This window comes from Lepidothrix coronata, unplaced genomic scaffold, assembly GCF_001604755.1.
Source record: "Lepidothrix coronata isolate B3197 unplaced genomic scaffold, Lepidothrix_coronata-1.0 Scaffold148, whole genome shotgun sequence".
In the NCBI taxonomy this organism is placed as follows: Eukaryota; Metazoa; Chordata; class Aves; order Passeriformes; family Pipridae; genus Lepidothrix; species Lepidothrix coronata.
The window spans coordinates 1,346,951-1,368,755 of NW_016690328.1; the positions used below are offsets into that span (position 1 = coordinate 1,346,951).

Sequence of the window (21,805 nt, forward strand, 5' to 3'; positions counted from 1 at the left end):
TCAAATTCCATTAGTGCAGCAGGGTGGGGGGTGACAAGGGCAGCTGGTTGATAGAACAGAACAGAAAATTGCACTTTGTCTGGCAATTAAGGGAACAAAATGGAAAAAATTGTCACTGTCTTGTTTCTGTTTGACTTCAAAAAGTACATCTGATTTCTGCCTGGGGAAGTTCTGTAGGTGGCTGCCTGCTTTCCAGTCCTGCTGAAACAACATTTTGTGTTCAAAGTGGAGGAGTAAATCCAGTGATGAAATATTCATCTGACTAAATTCCTGCCTTTTTTTTTTGGTTTGTTTTGCTTTTATATAAAAAAAAAAAAAAAAAAAAAAAAAAAAAAAGGAAAAAAAGGCCCATTACTGAGTAATTTCAGATCGGGTGTTGATGTAACAACTCATGATAGGACATTGTTTTTTAATGAACTTTGCAGCTGGTTGGTGTTTGGTGCCAGAAGGACTCAGTGATGCTGCAGACACAGGAAAGCAAAATCCTTTTATTCAGATGTAAAATCAAAAGCTAAAGTTGTGCTTCTTTTAAGAGATCTAAAGCAACTCCCAAATCACTGTTCTGTGCTCCGCTAAGGCTGATCACAGTTCCTTCAGCCACCAGAATAAGGATGAAAAAGATATTAGTTTTATAACACATTTTCCCATCTTTACAAGTTCACTGAGTCAATAGTCAAAAAGGAATTTGAATGAGTTATCCCCAACAATTTCATTTCAAGCTGTAATTCATGGGGTTTGTTCTCCCTTTTTCTTTTTTTTTTTTTTTGTCATTTTGAAAAATGTGACTTTCTTCTCTGAACACAAACAAAACCCAGCCCATTTTCAATTGAATTTAATATTAAAATCCAAGGAGTTTTCATTTATTCTCACAAATGGAGTGGAATTCAAAGTCTTGCTCACTCTGTGCCAGGGTAGAGGTCACACAGACCGTCCAGTCTGCTGTGATGAAGCTACACAAAGTAATAACAGCAGCAGAACTGGGTGAATTGGGACCCAAATTATGAGATTATATGTTTCCTGTACTTTTTCAGGTTTCTAATTCCATTATGAAAACATTCAATAGTATCACTTAATTGTTCTTAATGACTTCACATAAAACAAGACACTGCTAAAAGAGAAAATAAAATGCTCTGTTCTCTCCTCCTTCCAAATGTTATTTTGAAAAGAACGGGAAAGCATCCCACAATTTGCATTTATTTTATAAACACAAACACCTTTCAGGAAGTCACTACACATCCTCATCCTGCAGGAATTGGGGGGGTTCTATTAGGATAAAAGACAATTTCAGGCACTTAAATCCTTGGAATAAGGCAGTGGGGAATGTGGACTTGAGGATCCATTTCAAAATATTTAAGAGTTAGTTACTCCAGCTCTACATCCTCATTTTCCACCTGGATGTTTCTGGCCTCCTGTGGATTTGTCTTTACTGTCCTCAGGACTCTACTCTGCCCCAGTGTGGCCCCACCATGAGACCTATGGACAGTTTTGGGTGCATCAATATAGGAAGGACATCAAATGATGGGAATGTGTCCAGAGGAGAGTGACCAGGATGGTGAAAATCCTGGAAGGTGGGACAGGGGAGGCAGCTGAGGTCACTTGGTTTGTTCAGCTTGGAGAAGGGAAGGCTGAGGGGAGACCTCGTCACAGTCCACAACTTCCTCAAGGAGAGCATTGGAAGGGGAGATGCTGATCTCCTCTCCTTGGTCACCAGTGATAGGACACGAGGGACTGGGATGAAGCTGCATCAGGGAAAGTTCATAGTGGACAGTGGGAAAAGGTTCACCCAGAGGGTGCTCAGTTACTGCAAGAGGATCTACAGGGAAGGGGTCCTGGCACCAAATCTGTCCACCATGTGTGGACAATGCTTTTAGTCATATGGTTTAGTTTTAGGTAGCCCTGTGAGGAACAGGAGGTTGGAATTGATGATCCTTATGGGTCCAACCTGAAATAACCTTTGATTCTGTGATTCTAAATCATTTGGGGATTCTAAATCATTGTTTGCAGAACATCACTAAAGCTTTTCTATCACTCTGAGTGTTCCTTATGGTAAAACACGAGACCTGGACTTTCCAGTTTGTCACTCCAGGTTCCATGAGGTCCTTCTGCATTTGGTGACTCATCCCAAAACCAATGAGTAGTAGACAGGGACTGAAACAAGAGTAGTAGATAGAAAGTTGTATTCCTGAGAGATAAGGCAGAAACCTGCTGTCCCAGTGAGTTTTCATTTATGTTCACCTGGCTTGTATAAATGGTAAAACATTTGGCTTCAAACTGAGAGAGTAGATTTAGATTAGACAGTAGAAAAAAATTCTTTACAGTGAGGGTGCTGAGGTCCTGGCACAGGTTGCCAAGAAAAGCTGGGGATCCCCCATCCCTGGAATTGTTCAAGGACAGTTTGGATGGGGATTGGAGCAACCTGGTCTGGTGGAAGCTGTCCCTGTCCAGGGCAGGGGGTTGAAACTGGATGATCCTGAAGGTCCTTTCCAACCCAAACCACTCTATGTTTTTATTATTCCTTGAACATAGTAGATATTTGGAGTCCATAGGTTAAGAAAATGCAGGGGGTGTTAGAGCTTCATGGCACAGAATGTGCAGCACCAGAAAACAAGTGAAAGTAAGAATATTTAAGCATAAATGAAGAATAGGACATCTTCATCATGTCATATGAACATTATTACTCTGCTGTCTTCGATAGCTTTCAGGACAGGCAACACTGAACTTTGAACACCTTTTCCAAAGAATATTCTGAATACCTTTATTATATCATAGAATCATTAAGCTTGGAAAAGACCTCAAAGGTCACCAAGTGCAACCTCTGACTAAATATCATCAGGCCAAGTAAACAATAACACAAAGTCTTTTAAACACTTCCAGGGATGGTGACTCCATCAATTCCCTGTTCGATCTGTTCCAACGCTTAACCACTCTTCCAGTGAATAAGTTTTCCTGATATTCAACCCTGATCCAACCTGAATCTCCCCTGGTACAACTTGAGGCCATTTCCCCTTTCTTATCAATAATTAAGGTTTATCTACAGCATTTTGCCTTCAAATAATGTATACTATAAATATACTTAAAGTTTTGTTTTGTTTTACTTTGGTCTATATAAGAATGTTCAATTTTAATAAGAAAATGCAATGATATATGCAAAAAATATCTGCATGTGTTGCAGCTGCTCTTTTGTAGTCATGCAGACTTTCTCTCCTCCAAAAAGAATGGTCTTAATGCATTTGTATTATTGGATTTCTGGGATATTTCTCTCCAGCCTTATAGAAATATAACAACTCTGCAAAATACAGCTCTGAGAGTACCTGAGAGATCTGAATATTTGCTAAAATATAACTGAAATGATGAAATATCAGAAATCTTTGAATTCCTTTTTAATGTTTTCCTTTGGGCACCAACCAATTTTGGATAAAGACAAATACTACCATAACAATAAACAAAATCCTTACATAAGCAGAAACAGGGAGTTTCATAACAAACAATCAGATGCCTCACAAGTCATTAAAATGTTATTACAATTGAAGGTAAAGGAAATTTCTGTTTTCCCCAAGCATTTCTTCCATGCAAGGGCAAATATTTCCTGTCAGCATTTTGAAACTTATTCATGATACACCATTAGGTTTATCATTGTTATCCCTGTATAATTTTTTACTCACAGAAGAAATGTGAAATGAGACTCATGAAAACTTTTCCCTCTGAATAAAGTGTTGCTGATTTGAAATGATTGAAAGACATGGATTTGGGAAAAGAACTGTATCAACATCTACATTTAAAAGCCTAATTAATCTTACTTGCAATTAAATCAAGGCTTAGACTCTGGATCAAATGTTGCATGGCATTTCTCTTGGATGGATGGATGTGACCCAGGATTCTTTTATTTATAATGTCTCCATGCTGACTTTTAAACGTTGCTATAAACCAACAGAAGTCATTTCAAGCACAGTAGAAAGCAAATATTGGACTCCCTTGGCCTGATTCTCATTAACTTTAATGCCAATTTACACCACTCTGGCAGTGCATTGGGGCCATAAACTGAATTACATTAAGCATAAAATGTTTCTACTGTGAGAACCAGACCCAATGTATTTACAGCAGTTTTACAATCAGCCTCTCAAAGATGGGACAACCCTTTCCACTTTCCTGTTTCCAACCAAGGATTCATCACAGCTGCTTTCTCTCTCTCTGTTTGGAAGGGCTCTTTCTGTTTGTATAATGTTCTATTAGCTAGGGGAGAGCCATGAAAATAATCCTGGGAAAAAAAAAAAAGGAAATGCATTTCTAAGACACAAAAAACGTAGATGCATTGCTGAAACTCTATTATTGACTGCTGGACTCAGAATATCCTGCCCCATGTACAGCTGATATAGGACAATTTCTTCTTAATTATTGAGCAAAACATAAACAACACAGGACTTGCCAAGCAGGTCATTCAGGGATAAAACTCTCTGCTGTTCCATTCCATGTAGGGGCATGGAAACTAAATCCTGCATTGGAAATGGCTGAAAGAAGAGTCACGTGAAGAGCAGCTGAGGGAGCTGGGGGGGCTCAGCCTGGAGAAAAGGAGTCTCAGGGGAGACCTTATGGCTCTCTACAACCACCTGAAAGGAGGGTGTAGCCAGGTGGGAGTTGGTCTCTTCTCCCAGAAAACTAGTGGCAGAGCAAGAGGAAATGGCCTCAAGCTGTGCCAGGGGAGGTTCAGGTTGGACATCAGGAAGAATTTCTTCACTGAAACGGTGTTCGGACATCGGAAGAGGTTGCCCAGGGAGGTGGTGGAGTCACCATCCCTGGAGGTGTTCAAGAAAGGACTGGACATGGCACTCAGCGCTCTGGTCTGGTTGACAAAGTCTAGTTGATTGGCCAAAGGTTGGACTCGATGATCTTGGAGGTCTTTGCCAACCTTAAGGATTCTGAGAGTGTTTTCTCTGCAATGTGCTCCTGCACTGACTTTCCCTTCTGAGGTCTTCCAGTCATTTTTTGATAGAGCCCAAACTTGCTGAGATTACAAATACATTGTGAGCACAACCATGGTGGAGGGGACAGGGGCAGCAGAAGAAACAACAGAAAAACTCGAATCCTAGTCCTAAACTCATGCAACTATTCCTTTGGGGCAGCAGCCTCTGAAACCAGCAGTGGAAGTTCTGCTGCCAGCACAACAGTAACTGTGCTCTGAAATGGAGTCTGAGTCCAAAGGGTTGGAAACAACAGTTCTTTCTAGGAAAAAAACAAGACCTCAAGCTGTTCTGAGCAGAAACAGAAGAGTTCAATGAGAATTCATCCTTTGAACTTTGTTTTTCTTTCTTGATTCTCTTTCCTTACATTTCCTTTCATTCTGCCCTCTGCTCCAACCCCAGTAGCTTGTGTGCACCCATCTGTTAAAATATAAAAAGGGTTCCCTCTGGTAGTGTCTATTAAAGTGCCATCTGGCTGAGGTACAGCCTGAGGTGCTAAGCATCACACAGGGAATAAAGATTTCTGCACTTGAGGTTTAATTAGGTAAGTGCTTTTTAAGTAGCAGCACAGTTTCCCCTTAAAATATTTACTATTCCTCACCAAAGGAAAAAAAGAAGATGAAGCTGGTCTAAAAAACAGTCTGATGTGTATCAATGTGTTTCCATCCTTCTCATAACGATTCACATCTCCTTCATCTTCAGTGCTAGGAATTACAGGCAAAGTGGTCTCCTGAGTGTGTGTGATCCCTCCCACCCTGGAGGAATCTTTCCAATTTCATCACTGCTGCTCCAGGCATGTGTGTGCTCTGGGCTACACAGAAATCACCTGCCACAGAGGAGGAGGGAGCTGTTTATTCCAAGGTGCAGCTGCAATTCAGTGTTATTGAGGGGGGGGAAAGACAGAGGAATTGTGTTATTTTGGGTGTCACTTACAATAATGAACTGGGATGTCATGCTGCGGGTATTTATCACCTCCAAACAAGGAATCCCAAACTAAGAATCCAGTGCAGTGAAGGCAAAAGACATCTAAAGAGAGACAAGGTATAATTTGACTTTATTCTGATTCTTCCAACTGATGCCAACTGCAGCTGAAGAACAATAACTATTAAAAATTTGTTTTTTCTTTGCTTGTTTCCTTGTTTTTTCAATGCTGATCTTATTAAGGTGGAATTTCGGTATCTGAGGAAAGAGGATCTCCTCTTGCTTGGTGAGGATGTGTAGGCTCCTGTTTCGGTCACACTAAGTATGATGCCCAGTCAAATGACTCTGAAGAAGACAATGGGCAGTGCCAAAATTGGTTGCTAATTAGCATTGTCTTGGAGATCTCAGTTGTGCTAGACAGAGAAAACTGTGCATCAACTACCAAAATTATTCTGCTTTTCAAACATCTATAGAGACATCAAGATAACTTGAAAATCTCTTTCTATTCCATGGATTCCTAGTAATTCCCTGCAGTTTACTCTCTTGCCTTTTGTCTAGACTAGTTTTTCGCTTTTATGTTAAGCTTGTCAAATACCTCAGTCACTGTAGTATCCAAGATCTGTTAAAAATACCTAAACAGAAATCCCTTTTTTCATCCTCTGCCTTTTGTTTAACAGACTTGAGCTGTAAAAAGGCATCTTTGATACCCAAAAGTTCCCTCTGTGTCTCCTGGAGCCCTTAAATACTTTATCTCCCCTCTTTTGTCTCTTAATCCCTTACAGCACTACGTGCTAAAGAGTAAGTAAAATCTTAATAATTTCTGTTCACAGAACTGGGACCAGAGGCACAATGCAGAATATGGAACGTATAACTGGCTCTTCAGTGACTACTCCTGATTATCTTCCCTCCCCAACAAACGCCTGCTTCTTTTCAAAAGAAAATGGAGACACTTCTGGAACTCTCCATAATCCCTTTAGTGATGCTCTGCCCAGCAGTGGTAATAAACAGAGAGGAGTTAAATAGATGCAGTACCCTGATAACTCTGACACTTCTGATTTTAAGAGTGTAAGGACACCCACTCTTCCCAGTACAAAAGGAATGTCTCACCCTTTCACTGCCTCCAGCAGCACCCAAAAACAGGCAACTAGGGAAGAGTAATAACAGATGATTGTACTCAGGATATTCCCTCCAAGCTTCTGACTGTTTCCTGCTCAGGGAATTCTCACATTGTTGCTTCCTTAGTAACTCAGAGACATCTTTCTTTGAAACATTTTTCTATTCTTCCCTTTAATCTGTGGATTTTATTTTATTCATTTTTGGTGGGGCTTGCAGGAGAACATTCATGTTAGAGGAGAGGATTGCTTTTCTGTGTATGAAGAACATTGTGGGGGAAACAAGATGGACCTTGTATCCATGGAGTAACTAAAGAATTTATGAGGCTTTCATTAGATGGGTCTCAGTAGGATCTGGCATGAGAGGTAATAGTTATGCTTATTTCCCAAGAAAAGTAAGATAATCTGGTCTCTATATGAAAATGGGAACATTTTGTGTGTGTATTAAAAAAAGAAGGGAGGGAGGAAGGGCAGAAGGAAGGGCGGAAGGAAGGAAGGAAAGAAGGGAGGGAGGGGAGGGAGGGCAGATGTTACTAGGCAGGGCACATTTTTATGAAGATTGGCTCTTTTCTGATACCAGTGGTCTGGTCACTGAAGATTTATTTGTAGAAAAAAAATATGCAAGATAAACCATTAAAAGCAGTGAATAGGATAAGGTAGTACAGGAATATTTGTTTCAGAAATAAAATATAAAACAAGCAGGATGGGATTAATGTCACTGAAGTTTAGACAACTAAACCTGAACTGGTCACTTAATACCCCCTTTCAGGTCAATGGGTAGATTCAGAGAGGTTAAATGGCATGTTTTTGAGTTAAAGATGAGCCAGACTGTCCTCTCTACTCTCTGAAGGGAAATGAGGGTGATTTGTGTTGATCTGGGGCATTTGAATTTGGATGAAAAGAATCTCATCCACAGAGCTCCATCAGTCAATACTAATCTGAGGCAGTAGAAAAGGGAATAAACTTCACCCACCTACACGAGGAGGATGGTGGGGGAGATCAAAAGGCAAATCAACTCAGTTCTTCTTACCCTTGTTTATGAACAGGCAACTAAGGTCCAACTGAGGGGGTATCCAAAAGACTTATCAAGGTTATCTACAAATATCAGGGTGAAATCTCTGGCATATATGCATTTTGCTGCTGTAAGCAGGGATCAACTGCTTTAGCCTCCCTGGTGTCTACTAAAATATCTCCTTTCTGATGGGATTAGTTTTTGCATTAATCTAGTATTTATTGCCAGAGTGCAAGTGAAGAAACCATGTGAAGCATCATCCTTCCATTCAGTGCTTCAGCCCTGGCACCATCTGTATGAATAACACCAACATATGTATGGAAAACCAGCATCACCCAGAGTTAATAAAGGCACTGTTCAGATGGATGAAAAAAATGCATTATATTTACATCTATGGGATTTATTAGTTCTTTTTTAATTAGTTCTCCACGCAGCAATTTATTTCCAGTGCTGTTCTTAATGAAAATGTTCTAAGTTGCAGTTCTATTTGTAGTGCTGGCAGTTTTATCCGTTCCATCTCTGTCCTCATTGACTAAAATCAGTTTTGTTTTCTTCATAGTTAAATAGTCTTTAAAAAAAAATTATCTGAGGTAGGTACTTCTTGTATTTAAATATGCATGGCTGCTGCACTGAAAACACCCCTCGGTGGATAAGACAGCAACAGTTGCTGTGCAAGTGTATTTTTCTTTCCTGACAGGGAAGCTTTTCAACTCTCATTTTCTCCAGTTCTGCACAAACCACATTATTCTTCCACTACTTACCTTTCAGCAAAACTGGAGCACACAGCTGCTGCTCCCTTAGCTGAAACACTTTAATGCTGACCATGTTGTGTGTCTTCTGTGGGCTTTTTAAATGCTTATTTCCACTAACACGTGAATGAGAATTTAAAGGCCTCTGTCACCTTTTACAGCTCTGATTTGTTTGCTCTGTAGTTAAATGCAAGGTGAAAGTCTGGTATTTCCCCATGGCAGCTTCTCAGGGATGGTGAAATAGTAGGGAGACTCTGGATGGGTACTGAGTGATTTGCATCCTTGGCAGCCTTGGCTCTGTACTCTGGTACTTAAACATCCATCTCCTTGAATTTGTCTTTTCCTGCAACCAGACATATTTTAACTCGAGTCAGCATTTTTCTTCCTGATAGTTAATCCAAGACGAAAGTCAAATGCCCGTAATTCTGCATGTTCCCAGAGGGACATCAGATTTGCCACACTGGTGCAAACTGATGACTCCTCAGGTCTATCTAATCTCTGTCAGCCCCCAGCACGTGATGTCTTGGCTGGCAGTGTTTTATGTCTCTCATTTTGATGTTATCCTGAGTGCTTCCCGGAATAATTCAGCATATTCATAAAGCTGATTTCTTTTCTCTCCTTCCTCCCTCCACACAACAGGAGTTGCCAAATGTGAGTTTGGGAGCCCTGTCTTGCTAGAGAGAGACAGGCAGTGACTGCTCAGACCAGAAGAGTTGTGGCTTCTTTAATAGAATTATAAAATCTCAGAATGGCTTGGGTTGCAAGGGATACCTTAAAGATTCTTCTCCCTGAGCAGGGACAAATTCCACTAGCTCAGAGCCCCATCCCACCTGACCTAGAACAATCCCAGGCAAGTGAGGCTCTAATTACTTCTGCATGAAGTTTGGGCAATGGAGATATTTGCTGTCTGGCTCAAAAGTTAACTTGCACCTGAGGACACAGAGGTTAAAGCTTGTTAAAAAAAAAAATAAATAAAAAAAAAGGAGATGAATGTTCAGATTGTCTTGGAGCACTTTGAAGTTGAGTCAAGAGGGAGGCAAATAGGCTGTGTAAGTGATGGTGCCTTTATCTTCAGAGATAACATCTTCAGATTGCCTCCATTACTGGAGAGCTCTGATTAAAGAGGTGCAGTGGGAGCACTGTCCCTGCTGTTCACTGCCAGCAGCTTTTACCTGACAACCACACCACTTGCAAAAGGATGAACAAAATCCTTCACCTCTTTGTTCCAAGTGGCAACTGGAAGAAACATCCGGTGCTGGAATGCTGGCAAATCCAGCAGCTCTGTGCTACATTCTCCTTCTGATCCTCCTCATGATAAACAGGGTTTCTCACTATTAAACTAACAGTTTAATAACTCCACTCCAAAAGCTCTCCTAATTGCTATCTAAAAATGAAGAGATGGATGTTAGAAAAAGGACTGCACCTTGTAGCTCAGCAAAACTAATGCAGCTTAAAGTGCAAAATGAACACATGGATGGAGAGTGACCAGTGGTATTTTCTTGGTCATTCAGTGCCATCTGTTTAGTGTCACTTAGATTTACATCACACATTGCTGGAAGTTTTAACCATTTTTTTTTCAAAGCAACAAAATAAATTCATAGCCCTTCTCTGCACACTGAGCCTCAGTCTTCTGCAATTCAACCTTTTGAAGAAGATTCCAGAGAAGCCTTCTTTAGTTTGTTTTTGGAATGTTGTGAAGGAAAACCCAAAGGATAAGGATGTATTTTTGAGAAGTAGAATCATAGGATCATAAAACTGTTAAGGTTTGAAAAGACCTCTCAAATCATCAATTTCAATCATCAACCTACCACCAGGACTATGTTTACCATTAAATCATGTCCTCAAGTGCCACATTCCTCATACTTTTCAAACTCTTCCAAGGATGATGACTCCAGCACTTCCATGGGCAGCCTGTTCCAGTGCTTGAAAACCCTTTCCATGAAAGAAATTTCCTAATATCTCATCTAAATCTCCCCTGACACAACTTGAGACCATTTCCTCTTGTCCTGTCACTTCTTACTTGGGAGAAGAGACTGACACCCCCCTCACCACAACTTCCTTTCAGGTAGTTGTAGAAAGCAATAAGGTCACCCCTCAGCCTCCTTTTCTCCAGGCTGAACAGGATGACAATACTCCTACAAGAAATATTATATTAAGAGAAAACGAGTACACTTTTGTTTTGGAGGAAGCATCTTCTGTGAGTTGTACCCTTGAGAAGAAGCAAAGCCTTATTTTTAAGTGGATTTTTTTCCTTCTCTCTCCTGACTTGCTTTAGTGTAAGGCACAAAGGAGTTCTTCCTTTAAGTTTACCTTGTTCAGAGAATGGAATTGATAATTTACTTATTTCCACAGCTCAGCTTTGGCCATATCTTCATTTTCCCTGCCTCGTCACCGTTGCCACAGCACTGTGGGGGTGTCTTGGTGGAGCCAGGGCTGGAGTGACACACATGGGGACAACCCAGATAGAAGGTGAAGCCTCTGCAGCGAGTTCAGGGTTAATGCTCAAAAGCAGGAGGCAGAGAACAATGGTTGGAGGGGTTGAAGCTCTATGGACCAAAACCAACTGGTCAGGGAGAAACATGACTGAGTCTTTGGGGAATTACATTGGCTGGTAAGTTTGTGCTTCAGGTACCTCCTGGGGACTCCTGTCAGAACTTACTAGAAGAACTTGTCAGAACCCAATTTTCACACCTCACACAACCTCTAAAAATGCATTCAAGGCTTATATCAACTGCATCACTCAAGTAATAGAAGTTGCTGGAGGTTGAAAAGGAACTTTGCCTTGGATTAAACATTGTCATGTTAAAGAACTGTGTAATGACTTTTCAATCATACACAACTCTGCCACGCACAGTGTGCCATGAGAGAAAAAATGAGGTCAGTTCACTCATAAATAGATTTTCCCCTTGTTCTAATGTGATAAGACAATGCTGCTGAGATTTGCTCTTCACTTGCCATTTAATCAGAGCTGAGTTTGCAATGTCATTACCTGATGTTTCACATATTCAGCATCAGATAATTTAAAAATCCTTATGCAGATAGTCTTGCTGCTTCTGTAACAGCATTTGTTTTTAAGAGGTTGGGCAAAATTATTCTCATTCATTTTGTGTCACCTTCCAGGCTCTGGGCATTTCCACCTCTGTGAAATGAATTTTCTCCTCATCCCCAAAGTTCGGCTGGCAATATTCAGTTGTGAAATTTGATATCACCTCTTGTATTTCTTGCCATTATTATGTCATACTCTGCAGTTTTGGCTCCCAGGTGCAAATTCTGAACTGCTACAGACCTTTTTCATAGGTCTACGTGACCATCATTCGCATGTTTTTTTAAAAACTGCCATGTACTGTGCACTGCCAAGACAGACCTTTAGAGCTCAGAGGGAAATGCACAGGACTAAATTCCTTCTAGGAAGGAATGATTAACTTCAAGCATGAAGATGGAAAATGGTTGGGATGGCTTTTAGTGTAGTGAATCCCAAGGAGTTGTCTTAGATAAACAGCATCTTTCTTGGACAACCAAACAATGCCTCTAGTTTGGGCTTGGGATTTTTTTGTTCCTGGGGTTTTTCTGTTTTTGTTTTGTTCCCAATATCATCTTGTTTCTTGATTTACTTTTGCTATAGGATCATCCTGTACTATCCACAAGATACCTATGTGGTGGTCCCTGAAAGATGCCCAGGTAGTTGCATCAATGTCTACCTGAGACTCCTGTATTAACAATGATCTGCAGTTCCCAAATTAGAAGACCTTGATATGAGGGCCAAAATTCCTCTATAATTTCAAAGGAACTGGATTTCTACTGGGGCGTATTTCTAAGCAGAAAAAGAAATTATTTCAGTGAAGTTGAATCAAAGGTGGCTGCTGGGAACCATTGATGCCGTTAGGAGAATGCACAGGGGAAATAAATGTGGAAGAGAATATAAAGAAATATTGCATGGGGTATATCATCACCCTGCTATCTCATTTCTTCCTGACAGAGAAGACTCCTGGATTATTAGGTCTGTCCTATTTTAAGAAGCTGTTGTTAAAATTCCAGTAAAAGCAGAAATGGCCAGTGTGGCTGAATAAAAATAGCAGCTTTTCTGCTGTGGGCAGTTGTGCATCAAAGAAATTCTGTAATGAAAAGTGGATATCATTTGCTTCCCTAGAAAATTAGTGGGAAGGATTATTTAAAAAGGTGAACTTTAGCTGATGAAACAACAGGCTTTACTGAAGGTAAAAATCTCATCATGATGTAGTACATTTGAACAAAGGCCAAGCTAAAGACTTAGGTCTGGAAGGTTCACGATGTCAGTAATACAGTTCTCAGACTAATCTGGTATCTAATGAGCTCCAGCTTCAAAGAGGCAGAAAACACCACAGATTTTCCTGGTATTGTGACTTTTGCCTTCTTTTCCTTATCTTTTTTTTTTTCCCCCTATCCTCAAAATGCATCATTAAAATTTTATGTATATAATAAAGCAGTTATATCAGTCCCAGGCTGAAACCATCATCACACTGATCAGAAAGGGAAAACATGGGCCCTCAAAGTCCATTCCCACTATCACAGATGGAAGAGATTCAGTTCAAATTAGTTAAGGCATGAATTGCACCCCAAATGCAGAGGAAATTCTGCAGAATTTCTGATACGGGGGTAAATTTGATATTTGGAATCCTGAAAACATATGCTAAGTATATTTTCCATATTGTCAGGAAAAGAAAATAAGAATATTAGCAACTACAAGTGACTAGAACCAGAAAAACATAAACAACCAGAGGTTTCCTACTTTCCCTTCAATATTCTCTTGGGGGGTTTCAGAAATAGAAAATTTAGGTCCTCATGTTACAAGGTGCTCTCTCCACCCTCAGCCTCATAGATGAATTTAGGTTCTCCATCATGAATGAGATGATGCTGCAGGATTTCAGCTCTGTCATATTTGGAAGCTACTTTGCAATTTACATCTGAAACTGGTATGGAGTCTAAAACACCTTCAGAGGAAAGTAGACAAATATAGTATTTTGTGACATGGGTTGAATTAGTGTAAACTTGTGTATGTGAAGGTTTCAGCTCAAAAGCAGCAAAGGACATCAGTGCTTTGGAAACAGGTCCTTTAGGACATTGAAAAAAATCAAAATAAATTAAAACAAAACTGAATTAAGAAAAAAAATGGCAAAATGGAGTGAAGGGCCTAAAATTTCTTTTCTATGGGCTGCAGCTCAGGATACCTGTGCTGAGGGTCCAGTTCTGGCACATGGTCACTCCTTGTGTGAGTTTGACTTGTTGAGAAGGAGGCCATAAATAACTCTGAAGAGCTGTTTCCACGCCCATGTTTTCAGTACTCACCACCAAAATCCATCTATTCATTCTGTCCTAAATTCTCAATCCTTTGGACAATCCATCAGACTTCCTTCAACAGTGTGGGTTTACAGCCCATGACTTTGCAGAGCAACTGTAAGAACTTTCCTGTGGCCCTGCTGCAAAGCTGGATAAAGTCAGTGAGGGCGTTTGCATGGACTGAAATGAGCTTTGGAACATCTCCCCTCTTTCATTGACTTGGTAATTTCATAGGCCACCTTTGATCATCTCAGTCAGCTTGTAATGAATGTCATCATTTCACACTTTCAAAGAATCATCCAACTGGCCCAAAAGCTCTGCACAAATAATGGTCATCTACTATTAACAATTGGCTACATTTTCTCTGGATGAGTTTCTCCAACAGAGAAGTTCATTGAGATCCATATCTATGGGAAAGCCTTACATCTTTATAAATTTGCAAAATTCCAAAGTTGTATCATCACAGCTTCCCTACACAGTGTGATACTCGTCCTCATGTTTACTTAGACAGAGATCTCCCTTGATTTGAAACAACAGCAGGTAGGAGCTAATTGGTTTATTATTCTGGATAACTTATCTTCCCTTGAGACTACCTCTTTAATTTAGGCAGAACAGCCTGGACTAAATAAATGAGCAGAGTCTACCCTGTGAACCACAAAGAGGTGAAAGTCACTTCTCTGAAGCCAAGGGAGGATCCATAGCTCACGTTCCCATTGCAACTTAGAGCTACCACAGGGCTGGAGCAGCTTTTTACAGTCTGTTTTTGCAGTTCTCAGTAAAAAGACCTGTCAGCCTGCACAGAAGAGTAATTTTAGCACCCTGATAGCAGCAGGGTTTAGGTTTTTTTATTTACCCTTTTCTTTCTTGCCCTCTCTGCACGAAAAACAAAAATCAAGATAAATATGCCTGTTTCCTTTTATTGACTGTGATGGTAATAGGAATGATTCACTGAAATACAAACAGACAAAGCCTTGTCAGCCAAGTTTCTACCAGTAAAGTTCCCCAAATATAAAAAATAAATCCAAATCTACTCCAACGTAATTTTTTTTTTCTAGAAATTTCCTTCTAATTCTTTATTTGTACAGCAGCTAACACAAGACTATATAGTCCAGGACTAGAACTGTTAAACTCAGCATAACTATTACTACAGCAAATAGCAAAAAAAATCTTTAATCAAAACCTAAAAGTATGGCAGAACTCAAACTCTTCCTCAGTAACTCATAATAACTCATTTTTATCCTCAGATAAACCAGAAACATGTTTTAAGTCTGTTGGTTTGTTGGCCCAGAATATCTTTAATTAGATTGTGTCTGGAGAATCTCCCTTGTTCCACTCCAAGGCTGTAGATTATCTATTTCTAATTCAAATGGCTTTTGCAATGTTAAATGCGAATCTCTCTTGTTCCACTCCAAGCCTGTAGATTATCTATTTTTAATTTAAATGGTTTTCGCAATATTTTCCCTGCCTGCAAATCAAGATCCACAATTCCCAGTACTGCAGAGCCTGCTGAAAGCAATGCTGGTAGTAAGGTTTGCTTTTACGTCCAACATATGGTCCCTTCGTCCTAGTCCTTGGAGATAAGATCTTATCCGAGGTCCACAGGATCTGACTTGGTCCTTTCTCTCCTGCTCAGAGAGCTGGGATTGCAGCCTGGGGAAGGGAAGGCTCAGGAGGATATTATCCACATATATATACCTGATTGAGGGAGGTATAAAAGATGGAATCAGGTTCTTCTCAGTGGTTTCCACTGGCGGGACAAAAGACAATGAGCACAACCTGAAATAGATGAAAAAATGTTTGAACAAAACAAAATACCTTTTTTTTTTAATTATAAGAGTGGTTAAGCAGGAAAACAGCTTGCTGAGAGTTGTGGAGTCTCCAACCTTGGAGCCATTCAAAACCCAGCTGGACACAGCCCTGATCACCCTTCTCCATGTCCAGAGGTCTCTTTCCCCCCCCATCCATTCTGTGGTTCTGTGACGTGCACGTGCAGTGAATATATTGATGACTGGCACCTGTAGAAATATCACAGGATTACATAATGCCATACATTGGTTTGGGCTGGAGGGGACCTTCAGGGCTCATCTTACAGCTTTTCCTCTTTAAAAAGTACCTTGAAACACTGAGTGAACAGGCAAGTGAGAACGGTTCCCATGCAGATGGAAAGGTCACATGTTTAGTGGTGTCCATTCACTTTCCAGAGTGTCCCCACTTATCTGAGTGACTTGAGCACATCCTTTTGTGACATTAAAAGGACTTTGGCTACTGAATTTGTGCAGCTAAACGTAGGTGTCCGAAGTGTACCTTTCTGCACCTGAGAAAGTCGTCCTGAAGATCCCTTTGTAACTAATACCAGGCATTGAAATTTAGGCCAATATGCAGGTGATGACTTCATTTAAATGATCCCCACCCTAAAAATCCTTGACTGTATTGATTAGATCTGTAATTACTGTAATAGGAGCCTGGAGCCTGGGAGTTATTATACTCAGATGGAGGTACTTGCACCTCTAAATTAGCTGAGATGAATGTCATCTGCAGGATAGCCTTGCTTATTAAAGTAAGAGTGGGTTTATTGCCTCTTTGGAGTGTTTATGTGAATACAAGGCAGGAACTGTCATCTATGCTTTGTATATGCAGCACAGCACACAGTGGACATCTGATTTCAGAATATTGTCTAATTAATCTTATTATGAGCAATTTTGAACATTAGCATAAATAAAAATATGTGTGTGTCTGTGTTTGGCTGTTTTGAGGGAGGTGGGTGTCTGGTCTGTTTTGACACCTTGTTGGTTTACAGTGAAGCATAATTAAAACTAAGAGTGTTTCTAAGGCTTACACCTGTATTTAAAAAAAAAAAAAGAAAAAAGAGAAAAAAAAAGAAAAAAAAAGGAAAAAAAAGATCTTGTTACCAATTATGTCTTCAATAATAATAACAGACTATTTTTTCATTCCTTTTCTCACCCTTGTTAACAAGTTTAACTAGATTTTCTTGCATTGCAGAGATACACAAACAACGTTCACTAAGGAAGTAGAGGTAGAATAAACACAAACACTTCAAAAGGCTGCAGATGTATTTCCTGGTGATGTTACCACAAACACTGAGGCCTTTTCATGGGGTGGTGCATGCAAAAATACAATTTATCTGACCTCAGAAGTCCATAGTGCTGATCTTGGAGATGCTATTCTGCTGCTGATGTCTGTCCTAAGAGGCTTCTTTTATGGTAATTGGAGAGCAGCATACTCTTTCATCAAAAATTTTCTTTTTTTATTCTATTGACTGTCTACATGAATGGTGTAAACATTTTATAGTTTAGACTTACATGATTTTGCTCTCTAATTGGAGATCTACACATGGCATAGTGAGTCTTCCTAGCCAGGAGAAGTGTCCAAGGTTTTCATTGCATGGAAAAATGGGAAAGAGACTGAGATTTCTTGGCTATATTCTCTCCTGCAAAGTGCATCAGTGTCACACTCTGCCTTCTGTACTTTGTCCGCTTTGCAGGAAAATGTATTTTTAAAGCTAAATGCAATATTCTTCAGGTATGGGAACTGCTGGCATTGAAGAACAGCACAAAATCTACTCTTTTCCTTGCTACAGCAGCTCTATGCTGTATTTTCTTTATGAATTTGTTTTGTGTATACTCTCAGTCATAGAATCATAGCATGGTTTGGGTTGGAAGGGACTTTAAAGATCATCTCATTCCAACCCCCTGCCATGTGCAGGGACACCTTCCACTAGACCAGGTTGCTCAGAGCCCCATCCAACCTGGCCTTGGACACTTCCAGGGATGGGACATCCACTGCTTCTCTGGGCAACCTGGGCCAGTGTCCTTACCCCTTCTACTCCCACAGCTACCTTGGGCTGGAATCACTAAAAATACACTTTTCTGATTTTCCATCTACTTTGTTGCTGACTCTGCACTCTGGGACCCTCTTGAGTAACCACCTTCCATCAGTAACAGCTTTACATCAGAAACTCTCTGGGAATCCTGTAAGTACTTATCAGTTCTTCTTGGTTTTGCAGAGCCTGTGATCCCCCTGGGAAGCTGGAATGGATTCTCCAGGCATTGCACATTCAGGCCCTGTGTCCATGTCTGCGTTACTGACACGTCCCATCGAACCTGCTACACCAACAAACACAAATTGTATGAAAAAAGAGCTAAATTTCATACTGTGTGTTGGTACCATTGTGAATAATTTTGCCTATTTCTTTTCCCCTTCGTTGTAGACATGTCTTACCTCAGATTTTAATTGCGTCCCCCGTGTCTGGGGAATGCTGTTCCTCTGCCTTCAGATTTGCTATACAATGTGCTGTAAGATAAGTAGCTTTTAATTCATCTCCATTGTTTGTGTTTTTAACCTGCTCCTGATCTCCAGTTCTGCTCATTTAAAACCATGAAAGTCAAAGTGTTTTGTCTGATTCTTTTTTTGTTTGTTTGTTACTGGTTTTGTACATTTAAAGATTAATTTAGCTCAGATTCTCCCCCCTGCTGTGCACTGCTGCTTTAGACTCTGCTCTGCTGGATCTGAGCTAAGCATGACCACAATTATATGTGCCATTTACAACACTTAGATGCTTATTTCATCCCACTGTATGCACAGAACACCACATTTATTTATGAGAAAAACTAGTGAAAGAGCAGATCAAATAAACAAGGCACGCTGTTACTATTTTTTAAAGACCTTTTAATCTATTAAAAAAAATCAAGCAATGTATCTCATAAAAAAAGCACCAAATTTTGCATTAGATTCCATTTCATAGGTTTCAATGCAACCAGCATTTGGGATTTTGTTCCATCCTCACCTACAATATTTTCTGCTGACAACATGATTGAAACTGCCATTTAAATTCTCGTTTAAGTGTGTTGTGTGTTATAAATGCAGTTTTCCTCCAGTAAATAAAGCATTTCAAAAATGGTTTTAATTAAAATGTCATAGGAATTATTGAAGGGAATTTAACAAAACAATATATTTTTTATTCTTTTGACAAAAAATGTTTCTCACCAGAAAAAAAAAAAAAGTAAACATCAGTTACCTCTATATGGATTTTTGGTTACTGGGAAGCTTTAGAAAAGAATAACAAATATTATACTAGATTCCTGCCTGCACTGATTTCAATTGCATTCTTCCTTTCCAAAAAGCTGACACAGTCTTTCCTCAGTAAAGATTGAGCAGAAAAAATGCTCAGAGAAATCTTGCAGGTGCTTAAGCTCATTCAGGGTCAAAGCTGTGAAACTTCTGAAATCAGTGCAGTTTGGTTTGGTGAAGAAACAGAAGGCACAGGTTCTGGTGGTTTTTCTTTAGATTTATCCTACAAAATCCACATAATTGGAATGTAACGTGTAATATTAAATATCCGTTAATTTCTATTAAGAAAAGCTAATTAATAGAGTGATATTATTTTTTTCCCAGTCAATCTTAGTGCTGGTGTGAAATTAGGAATTATGACACTGACCACTTTACCTTACTTCAGAGAGTTTACTTGTGAAATAGAACTCCTTCCCTCTATCCACCACAAAGTGCAGACTTTCTCCATCAGCACATTTGGCAAATCCTCCAGTGATGAAAATCATTTTCATCTCGTTAGTGGGAGCTGAACCGAGCCCAGCTCGTGGCTGATTGCGAGCAAATATTTTGAGAGCTTCGAGTTGCATTTGAACAAGGGATCCAGAACAAACACTCCTTGCCCAGTCACTAATCCCATTCATTAGCAGCTCAGTGATTACCTCATTAATGTGATGCAGTGCAGACACAGACTGATTGAGCTTCCCCTGAGCCAGCTCACACAGCACGTGATTTTGGCACCGATGACCCAGGTAAAGAATTTCTCTGCTGAAGCTGTAGAGCTTGTCTGGCCTAGAGCAAGTGTGAAATCATGTGGCAACAAACATAATATTGTGAGTTACTTGGTTATAATGGCAAATGCTATTAAAAAAACAAAACAAAACATGAGGTTACTATAAAACAGTATATTCAGGTGAAATCGTAGAATCAGAAAATGGTTTGAGTTGGAAGGGACCTTCAAGGATTTTCTAGTCCAAACCCCTGCCATGGGCAGGGACACCTTCCACTAGAGCAGGTTGCTTCAAGCCCTGTCCCAGCCTGGCCTTGAACACTTCCAGGGATGGGGCATCCGCAGCTTCTCTGGGTAACGTGTGCCACGGCCTCACCAGTCTCACCATAAACTAATCTAAACCTGCCCTTTTTCAGTTTAAAACCGTTGCCCCTTGTCCTGTCGCTCCACGCCCTGGTAAAAAGCATCTCTGTCTTTATTATAAGCTCCCTTTATCTACTGAAATGCTGCCATAAGGTCTGTGCAGAGCCTTCTCCTCTCCAAGCTGAACAGACCCAACTCTCCCAGCCTTTCCTCATGGGACAGGTGTTCCAGCCCTGGGATCATTTTTGTGTCCCTCCCCTGGAACTCTTTTAACTCTTTCTTGAGCTGGGGACCCCGGAGTTGTGTATGGGGTTTATGTGGCCAGGTTTTAGTAGCTGGGGGGCTACAGGGGTGATTTCTGTGAGGAGCTGCCAGAAGCTTCCCCGTGTCCGACAGAGCCAATGCCAGACGGCTCCAGGATGGACCTGCCACTGGCCAAGGCTGAGCCCACCAGCAATGGTGGTATCACCTCTGGGATAACATGCAAAAGAAGCTGGGAAAAAGAACTTCCAGTGGAACACCAGCAGCAGCAGTCAGAGGAGAGGAGTGAGAATACGTGAGAGAAACAACTCTGCAGACACCCAAGGCAGTGAAGAAGGAGAGGCAGGAGGTGCTCCTGGTGCTGGAGCAGAGATTCCCCTGCAGCCCGTGGAGAACCCCACAGTGGAGCAGGGTCCTGTCAGGACCTGGGGGCTGTGGAGAGAGGAGCCCATGTTGGAGCAGGTTTGCTGGCAGGACTTGTGACCCTGTGGGGGATCCATGCTGGAGCAGCCTGTTCCTGAAGGAATGCACCCAGTGGAAGAGACCCACACTGGAGCAGTTTGTGAAGAACTGCAGCTTGTGGGAAGGACTCACATTGGAGAAGTTCATGGAGAATTTCTCCCATGGGAGGGACCCTAGGTGGAGGAGTCCCAGAGGAAGAGTGTGAGGAGTCCTCCCCCTGAGGAGGAAGGAGCAGCAGAGATGTGTGACGAACTGACCACAAGCCCCATTCCCCTCTCCTTGCACTACTGAAGGGGAGGAGGTAGAGAAAACTGGGGAGTGAGGTTTAGTGCAGGTAGAAGGCAGGGCAGGGTGATGGGAAGTTGTTTTAAGGTTTGGGTTTATTTCAGATTATTTTGCTCTGATTTGATTGGCAATAAATGAAACTAATTTCCCCAAGTCGAGTCTGTTTTGCCCAGCACAGTAACTGGTGAGTGATCCCTCCCTATCCTTGTCTCAACCCACAAGTCGTTCTTTATGTTTTCTCTCCCCTGTCATCCACAAACTTGCTGAAGGGTGTACTCAATCCTGCTGTTATGTCATTTATAATAAGATATTAAACAGCACTGGGTCCAATATGGACACTACTTGTTGCTAATCTCCATTTGGACAATGAGCCATCAACTGCAACTTCAGTTCCAAATGCAAGTGAAGATATGTTTTCTATTGCTTTACTCACTTCATGGGCACATTTTCCTTTGCCTTCTCCGTGGAAAATATATCTAACAATGCCATTAAGCAGCTGTTCATGCTACTGATGCTTTGGGAGAAAATACAGGCATAGTTTCTTCTTCTTTACAATATCACTGGCAGAGGCAAGGACC

The 21,805-nt window shown here is 40.8% G+C and overlaps 1 protein-coding gene across 6 annotated transcripts in view; it reads left to right on the forward strand.

Moving 5' to 3' along the window:
• TSNARE1 (t-SNARE domain containing 1) overlaps window positions 1-18,973 on the forward strand; it is a 479,220-nt gene extending 460,247 nt beyond the window's left edge. For 3 of the 6 annotated variants that reach the window (XM_017828461.1, XM_017828457.1, XM_017828460.1), the window contains one exon: window positions 18,087-18,973. The gene's annotated coding sequence lies outside the window, so the exon portion shown is untranslated. The remainder of the gene's footprint in view (window positions 1-18,086) is intronic. The other 3 variants (XM_017828456.1, XM_017828459.1, XM_017828458.1) reach the window with 1 other exon arrangement.
• The last annotated feature ends 2,832 nt before the right edge of the window (window positions 18,974-21,805 follow it).